Here is a 9159-nt window from a genome sequence, read left to right on the forward strand (position 1 = left end):
CAGATCACCGAGGAATCAAGCCTGTAAAACTAAAAGATGTATAAAAACGTTAAGAAGGCCAGAAATCAGAAGGCTTGTTTAAACAACAGTGTTTTCAGGCCTCGCCGAAAGCTCTCAAGAGAGGGAGCCATTCTCAAGTCAAGGGGAAGGGAGTTCCATAATGTTAATGGCAATCCCCCAGCTGATCTACAGAATCATCCCGTTATACAGGGCTTTCCCTTAGATTTCTATTAGCTAAAGTTCTAGCTTTCGTTCCTTGCCGTCCTCTCACTTTCTCTCTCTCCTCACACCTCCCTGGTCTGTTCTGCTTTCAGTCTGCACACCTCCCGACAGCTTGTGACAGCACAGCTCTTTCCTTGCAAAAAAGAATCATAATTGGTCTGCACACAAAAGTCAGACACATAAATTGCTGGGGAAATGGAAGAAACCGTATAATGCAGTGGTTTTCAACCACTGTGATGCGGCACGCTAGTGTGCCACGGGTCCAAGGAGTCAGGCGGCAGTGGCTGCATGCTGGGGGGGGAGAAGCGGCAGCTTGGAGCCTCGCGCAGCAGTAGGAGAGAAAGGGGTAGCTGCGCAGGGGCTTGAACGCTCCTGCTGTTGCTGGTGCCTGCCCCGCGCGCTGATTGGGCAGCCAGCCAGCCAGCCAGCCAGCCAGAGAAGCCTGGAAGAGCTCCCAGCGGGTGGAACGTGGAGGGAGTAAGGGCGAGCAGTGGGAGGAAGGAGGGAGTGAGAGTGAGCCTGAAGGTGGAAGCTGGCAGGAGCCAGATGGCTGGCAAGGATCCTAGAGAGACCTTTATCCTTGTCTGCAATGCCCCAAAGTGACCCTGCCTGCATTGCCTCCCCTGGCAAGGCTTTGGCAGGAAGGGCACTGGGCCACAATCCTATCCACACTTACCTAGGAGCAAGCCCCATTGACTATAATGGGGCTTACTTCTGAGCAGACATACAGAGGCTTGGTTGCATTCTTTCTTGAAAGAATGAGCAGGCAAGTGATGCTTTTCTCTCCCCCACCCCACCTCCTTCCCTCCTGCACACACATCCCCCATCATAATTGCAGCTTCTGCCCCTCCTCTTCCTCTTCACCACCTTCCAAAGTTCAGAAGGTGCCTCCGATTCCCTTTCTCTCTCTCCCCCCCACCCTAGTGAATCCTGCACTTGTTTCAGCCACATCTCCTCACTGTCCCTCACAGCACATTTCTATTCCTCCAGTGTGCTTAGTCTCATAAGAACATAAGAACAGCCCCACTGGATCAGGCCATAGGCCCATCTAGTTCAGCTTCCTGTATCTCACAGCAGCCACCAAATGCCCCAGGGAGCACACAAGACAACAGACATAAGAAGAGTCCCACTGGATCAGGCCAAAGACCGATCTAGTCCAGCTTCCTGTATCTCACAGCAGCCCACCAAATGCCCCATGGAGCACACCAGTCTCATCTCTCTTTGCCACTTCCTGGCATATCAGGGCACATCAATTGATAACAGTAACAGACCTGCTTCAAAACCTTTCCAGAAACCACATACACCTCCCTCTCCAAGCTTCTGGGGAATTTCTGTCATTGTCATGTAATGATCTAAGGCTGCCATCCCAACCACACTATCCTGAGAGTAAGCCCCATTGAACAAAATAGTAACCTGAGTAAACCTGGTTAGGCTTGTGCCCTTAGCTATATTAATTAAATTAATTGTAACATAATAATGTAACTAAAAAGTAGTAGTGTGCCTTGACAACTTTAGTGCCTTGTCAGTGTGCAGTGAGCTGAAAAAATGGCTGGTATAATGTAATGAATACCTTTAGCCCAGTGATGGGGGCGAAACTGGATCTTCTAATGCACACATTTGACAAGGGCATGGATTAAATTTGATAATGATCTGCTTCGTACACAGAAGAGCTGAAAGGGGGAAGTTACTAAAATACTAAATTATAAAACAAGAATAATCCAAAGGACAATGGTGAGAACTTTCTACTGAAGCTGGTCAACACCGTTCTGGTGTAGTGGTTAGAGAGATGGACTTAGACCTGGAAGATCCAGGTTCGAATCCCCCCTCAGCCACGAAGCTTCCTGGGTGACCTTGGGTCAGTCACTTTCTCTCACCCTCACCTACTCCAGGACAAAAGGAAGGGAGCAGCTGTGTACACTGCCCTTTGGAGGAAGGGTAGTATAAAAATGTGAAAAAATAAATAAATACATGCAAGGGGGCAGGGTGGACTAATTTAAATCATGATAATTCAGATCATTTTGTAGTAAAAGACCATTTAGCTCAACTTAAATCAGGTTTCCCTTTCTGCATTTATTTCCCAAAGAAGCATCTAAGCTAAACAGCTGAAGTATCATTTAAGACATACAGGTTCATTTTCCATGGTTGCAGATTTGGGGACCGCGGATTTAATTCATCATGGATTTCGAACCTGTGGTGGAGTGCCAGACCTGAGTTCGCAAACACGACCGAAGGAGTTCTCCGGTCACATCTGGGAGGACTTTGAGGCTGCATGCGGCCTTTAGAAACCTCAAACACTAGTGCATGAAAACCAGAAGTGCCTTTCCAGCACCTCTGGAGGTATTTCTAAGATCTGGAAAGGCCACAAATGACCTCTGCAGGTCTCAGAACACTTCTGGACAGCAGCAGGAGAACATCTCCGGTGGTCCTGTCCAGTGGTCCTATGGACCAGACTCACAGATTTGCCTAGTCGCAGGTTTCTGAATCTGTGAGGGTTCAAGATATTTCTCCATGGGCCCCAGTTGCTTCTCCCTGCTAAATAAAAGAGGAGCACCCACTTGAAACAGTGCTTCTTACCCAGTTAGCAGGGGTCTTTTGCTAAGTCTTCTCTCATCTACTCCAAGATAGCGAGGTGCATTTCCAGGTTTGATGGCAGCACACAAGACGCATAGTAGGGTTTTTGTTGTTGCTTTTTTGTAGCGCAGAGGTGGTGCACCCCAGACCCAATCAGGCAACTTTCTGGGTTGCACTGCCCCCGCTCATCAGAGAGCCTTGCTATCCCCCAAATCGCCAGGTCTAGGAGAAAAAGGTGGTGCCGCCTTCTGTTCCTGGAACACTTGACATTCGTTTCAATTAAAAGTAAATTGCTGGAGGAGCGAGAAACAATTCAGCCATCGTAATTATTTCCCTGAAGCAGAAATTGGAAGCTAGGAATAGCACAGCAAGGAAGCAGCAATTTTCCACAGATCAGTGTTTCTCAAACTGTGGGTCGAGACCCACTAGGTGGGTCGCGAGCCAATTTCAGTTGGGTCCCCATTCATTTCAATATTTTATTTTTAATAGACTTGATGCTACTATGGTATGTGACTACATCTGGGGAAATGCTACAGACTTGTGCTTTTAACAAGCTATTATGTATATGCTTTGAACAATGATAGCAAATGGGATTTACGCCTGGGTAAGTGTGGGTAGGATTGCAGCCTAGGATTATTAAAAATTTTTCCTGCATGATGATGTCACTTCTGGTCATGACATCACTTCCGGCGGGTCCTGACAGATTCTCATTCTAAAAAGTGGGTCCCAGTGCTAAATATGTGAGAACCACTGCCATCGAGGGATCTGAAGGCCTTAGGAGTGGACCTCAACAGGTGGGAAACCCTGGCCTCTGAGCGGCCCGCTTGGAGGCAGGCTGTGCAGCATGGCCTTTGCCAGTTTGAAGAGACACTTGGCCAACAGTCTGAGGCTAAGAGGCAAAGAAGGAAGGCCCATAGCCAGGGAGACAGACCAGGGACAGACTGCACTTGCTCCCAGCGTGGAAGGGATTGTCACTCCCAAATCGGCCTTTTCAGCCACACTAGACACTGTTCCAGAACCACCATTCAGAGCGGTTCTAAGACGATACCATAGTCTTTCGAGACTGAAGGTTGCCAACAAGGACTGCCATCAATAATTGTCCAAGAATCACAGTTACCACTTCAGTGGAAGTTGCACAAAGTTCAAATGATCTTCAGTCTCTTTCTGGAGAGGACAGAATTTGCAGTGACGAAAGCCTGGTGGCCCCTTTCATAAGGAGGTTTGCCCAATGCCCTTTAAAGTGCACAGCGAACCCATTTCATTTTCATCTAATTGGAATGTCTCAACAGCAACCCACAAACCAAACTGGGGAGGTCCGTATGCAGTGATAGCACTTGTACTTTACATGCAGAAGGGCCTAGATTTGATCCCTGACATCTCCAGGTAAAGCAGAGAAGAATTCCTGCCTGAAACCTTAGATAGCCATTGTCGGTGCAGACAATACTTCCTATGTACCTAAATTAAGACAGGTTCACACATGAATGTTCTTCACTCACTCTAGGTTCAACTAATAACCAGTAGGTGTGGACTGGTCATCACACTACTAGTGTCACATCTAAGGGCATAAAAATGAAAGTTCCATATAAGCAAAAGGTCTTTCAGCAGATGCAGCTAACCCCTTCACAGAAATGAGTGGGACAGCTTATGGTTGAGTAAGAGAAAAGCAGCAAAGCAACCTGCCATCATTGCTGCCTCCTGGTGCTTCTCCAGATGGAACTGGGCTTCTCCTCCTTTCACAGGGGCCAGAAGAATCAACTGCACTGTAAGGAGGAGGAAAAGAAGAAGCCAAAGCCAGGGAAGTGAACTACCATGATCATTGGTTCCAAGCCTTGGAAGGCTTATTCAAAGGCTTATTTGGAAGGCTATATCATCACGTGTTGCCGGACGGGGTGTCCAACCAGGGGTTATAGGGCTATAGTTATAGGGCAAAAGTTATAGCCAACCAAGGGCCGGACAAAGATATGCGGTGTCCAACGAGGGGCCGGACAATGGTATATCATCACGCCATGCCCACTGCAAGGGAGGAGGACTATCATAGGGGTGACACAAACCCTAGCAAGGCCACCAGGAATGACTTCTCAGTCCAAAGCTCCAGAGGATTTCATTCAGTGGTCTCATATAGATTATATGAGGCGGACTTCCTCAAATGAGGAGGCTGGTTAGAAGGAGGTTGAAAGGGAGGGTAAAAAGAGTCCAGTCTCTCCAGAGTGCATGGAGGCTGCTTAAAACAACAGTAATAGAGGCCCAGCAGAGGTGTATACCGCAAAGAAAGAAGGGTTCCACTAAATCCAGGAGAGTGCCCGCATGGCTAACCAGCCAAGTTAGAGAGGCTGTGAAGGGCAAGGAAGCTTCCTTCCGTAAATGGAAGTCTTGCCCTAATGAAGAGAATAAAAAGGAACATAAACTGTGGCAAAAGAAATGTAAGAAGGTGATAGGGGAGGCCAAGCGAGACTATGAGGAACGCATGGCCAGCAACATTAAGGGGAATAATAAAAGCTTCTTCAAATATGTTAGAAGCAGGAAACCCGCCAGAGAAGCAGTTGGCCCTCTGGATGGTGAGGGAGGGAAAGGGGAGATAAAAGGAGACTTAGAGATGGCAGAGAAATTAAATGAGTTCTTTGCATCTGTCTTCACGGCAGAAGACCTCGGGCAGATACCGCTGCCCGAACGGCCCCTCCTAACCGAGGAGTTAAGTCAGATAGAGGTTAAAAGAGAAGATGTTTCAGACCTCATTGATAAATTAAAGATCAATAAGTCACCGGGCCCTGATGGCATACACCCAAGGGTTATTAAGGAATTGAAGAATGAAGTTGCAGATCTCTTGACTAAGGTATGCAACTTGTCCCTCAAAACAGCCACGGTACCAGAAGATTGGAGGATAGCAAATGTCACGCCTATTTTTAAAAAGGGAAAGAGGGGGGACCCGGGAAACTATAGGCCGGTCAGCCTAACATCCATACCGGGTAAGATGGTGGAATGCCTCATCAAAGATAGGATCTCAAAACACATAGACGAACAGGCCTTGCTGAGGGAGAGTCAGCATGGCTTCTGTAAGGGTAAGTCTTGCCTCACGAACCTTATAGAATTCTTTGAAAAGGTCAACAGGCATGTGGATGCGGGAGAACCCGTGGACATTATATATCTGGACTTTCAGAAGGCATTTGACACGGTCCCTCACCAAAGGCTACTGAAAAAACTCCACAGTCAGGGAATTAGAGGACAGGTCCTCTCGTGGATTGAGAACTGGTTGGAGGCCAGGAAGCAGCGAGTGGGTGTCAATGGGCAATTTTCACAATGGAGAGAGGTGAAAAGCGGTGTGCCCCAAGGATCTGTCCTGGGACCGGTGCTTTTCAACCTCTTCATAAATGACCTGGAGACAGGGTTGAGCAGTGAAGTGGCTAAGTTTGCAGACGACACCAAACTTTTCCGAGTGGTAAAGACCAGAAGTGATTGTGAGGAGCTCCAGAAGGATCTCTCCAGACTGGCAGAATGGGCAGCAAAATGGCAGATGCGCTTCAATGTCAGTAAGTGTAAAGTCATGCACATTGGGGCAAAAAATCAAAACTTTAGATATAGGCTGATGGGTTCTGAGCTGTCTGTGACAGATCAGGAGAGAGATCTTGGGGTGGTGGTGGACAGGTCGATGAAAGTGTCGACCCAATGTGCGGCGGCAGTGAAGAAGGCCAATTCTATGCTTGGGATCATTACGAAGGGTATTGAGAACAAAACGGCTAATATTATAATGCCGTTGTACAAATCTATGGTAAGGCCACACCTGGAGTATTGTGTCCAGTTCTGGTCGCCGCATCTCAAAAAAGACATAGTGGAAATGGAAAAGGTGCAAAAGAGAGCGACTAAGCTGATTACGGGGCTGGGGCACCTTCCTTATGAGGAAAGGCTACGGCGTTTGGGCCTCTTCAGCCTAGAAAAGAGACGCTTGAGGGGGGACATGATTGAGACATACAAAATTATGCAGGGGATGGACAGAGTGGATAGGGAGATGCTCTTTACACTCTCACATAATACCAGAACCAGGGGACATCCACTAAAATTGAGTGTTGGGCGGGTTAGGACAGACAAAAGAAAATATTTCTTTACTCAGCGCGTGGTCAGTCTGTGGAACTCCTTGCCACAGGATGTGGTGCTGGCGTCTAGCTTAGACGCCTTTAAAAGGGGATTGAACGAGTTTCTGGAGGAAAAATCCATTATGGGGTACAAGCCATGATGTGTATGCGCAACCTCCTGATTTTAGGAATGGGTTAAGTCAGAATGCCAGATGTAGGGGAGAGCACCAGGACGAGGTCTCTTGTTATCTGGTGTGCTCCCTGGGGCATTTGGTGGGCCGCTGTGAGATACAGGAAGCTGGACTAGATGGGCCTATCGCCTGATCCAGTGGGGCTGTTCTTATGTTCTTATGTTCTTATGATGCTCTTGGGTCAGCGCAAGAGACTTGCGCCAGCCCAAGTATGGGTGTGGAGTGCACCCCTTAATTAATTAGCTTAGATTTTGTTGTTTGGGGTGGTGTTAAAAATTTTCCTGCATGGTACCACCAAACCACCATTTCCTTTAGAAAGGACAGTTAACTTGGAACAGAACCATCTGGAAAGAAATTCAGATGACAATTTCGGAAGCACTTCTACCATATCCAGCAACAAGGGATGCTTCATACATGCGTATATATGTCCCTTGATCTTTCTGTTCAAGGCTATACATTTCATAAGTGGCAGCTTTAGTTCAATACGAGGTTGGAAATTGAGGGTTGGAGGGGGCAGAAAAGTGGGGGACATTAGGGGGCACCACCAGCCGGTAGTCAAAAAAGCTCCAGGTTGAAAAAGTCTGGGAACCACTGCATGGTGACTGACAGCCTACTGAGTTTCAGCCCTACCCGGAAAGGCTGCCAGTGCTGACCTTGGAACAGTCTGCATGCAAATCATGTACCCCACCACTAAGTCCTTCCCCATCTCCTTTTCCAAGTGCAGAAACAATTTGCCACAACCCATGGGGATGTTACCATGCGCTTACACAGCATTCCCCAACTCATTTATGAGAACAAGACAAATTCGAGATACCCCACCAACAAGTTCTATACTATACGCAGGTCTCTTGAGTCCAAAAATTACACAGAGGAGGTTCATTCAAGTCACATAAGACCACTGAACCTACCTTTTACGGTGTCAGGTATCAACTAAATGTAGCATCGCAAATTGTTACATGTCCGTAAGACTGAAACGTTCCAGGTTATTCAAGAGCTCCACTGAGGCAGAAGCACATAATTCGCATTTAAGGAAAACACGTCCGGGTGACATGGTCAATGTGCAACTCTCTATCAGCGGCACTTTGGAACAAAAATGAGTCTGAGGCAGGCCTTACAAGCCCTCCCCAGCAGCAAAAAAATTAGAGGCGTACGTGTGAGCAATTCAAGTGGACCTCCTCATCCATCTTCCAGGCTCAAGAGGCAGGTTAAAATTCATTAGACACCACTACCTCAGATGACGCACTTCTTTCTTCTTGCCCCAGCCCCAGAGCAGACATCAGGTAGCAGCCCTCAGGTAGCTGAGTCCCCCACTCCCACCCTGAGTGCACTGGTACAGTATTTACAGATAAGGAAAGCAGATTCACCGATAATAAGAGTTAGGTGGCAATTCTACCCTTCGCAGATAAGCAAATTCATGTATAAAGAGAACCGACTGTATGCTCTCTGTACACTGCACACACATTTCAGACTCCAGCAGAAATTTATCTTGTGAGGGTGCAGGAGAATGGAGGTGGTTCCTTCACTTAAAGCAGTGGGAGTGCCCCCCCCCCACAAGGGAATCTTGATGTGATTTTTGGTTGCATATGTTTTTCGGCGAACAGGAAGGGACCTCACTAGCACGCCTCTGACTCAGCTCATTAACCACCACAAGCACAGAAAGTGGCGTGGAACTTACTTCAGAGTGCTTTCGCGGCATTAAACATTTATTTACAAGACTTCAAAGAGCATTTTTGCCTGTGCAGACCTACTGTAGAAAAATTTTGAACAGCTAGCCCTCAAATTACTGTGTTTTTTGTCCCCCATCCTATTTATCCCCCCCCCCAACTTTCATGGCACAAACATTTGGCATCTGCCCTCAATAATCGTCATGGCACCCTGTATTCCATCTGGAAGGCAATTGATCTGCACAGAGGCTGCCATGCATAATACCTTAGAGCAGGGGTCTCCAAACCCCGGGCTGGGGGCCAGATGCAGCCCACGACAAGCCTCTATCCAGCCCGCAGCTAGCCCCTTGTCCCCTGAAAGCCTCTGGCCCATTCAACTGTATGTGACCAGAGCTGTGCTCTGGTTGTGTCTGGAGGGTGTTCTGAGGGCCAGAGAGGTTGAATGAA

The sequence above is a fragment of the Tiliqua scincoides genome, chromosome 6, assembly GCF_035046505.1.
Source record: "Tiliqua scincoides isolate rTilSci1 chromosome 6, rTilSci1.hap2, whole genome shotgun sequence".
Lineage (NCBI taxonomy): Eukaryota > Metazoa > Chordata > Lepidosauria > Squamata > Scincidae > Tiliqua > Tiliqua scincoides.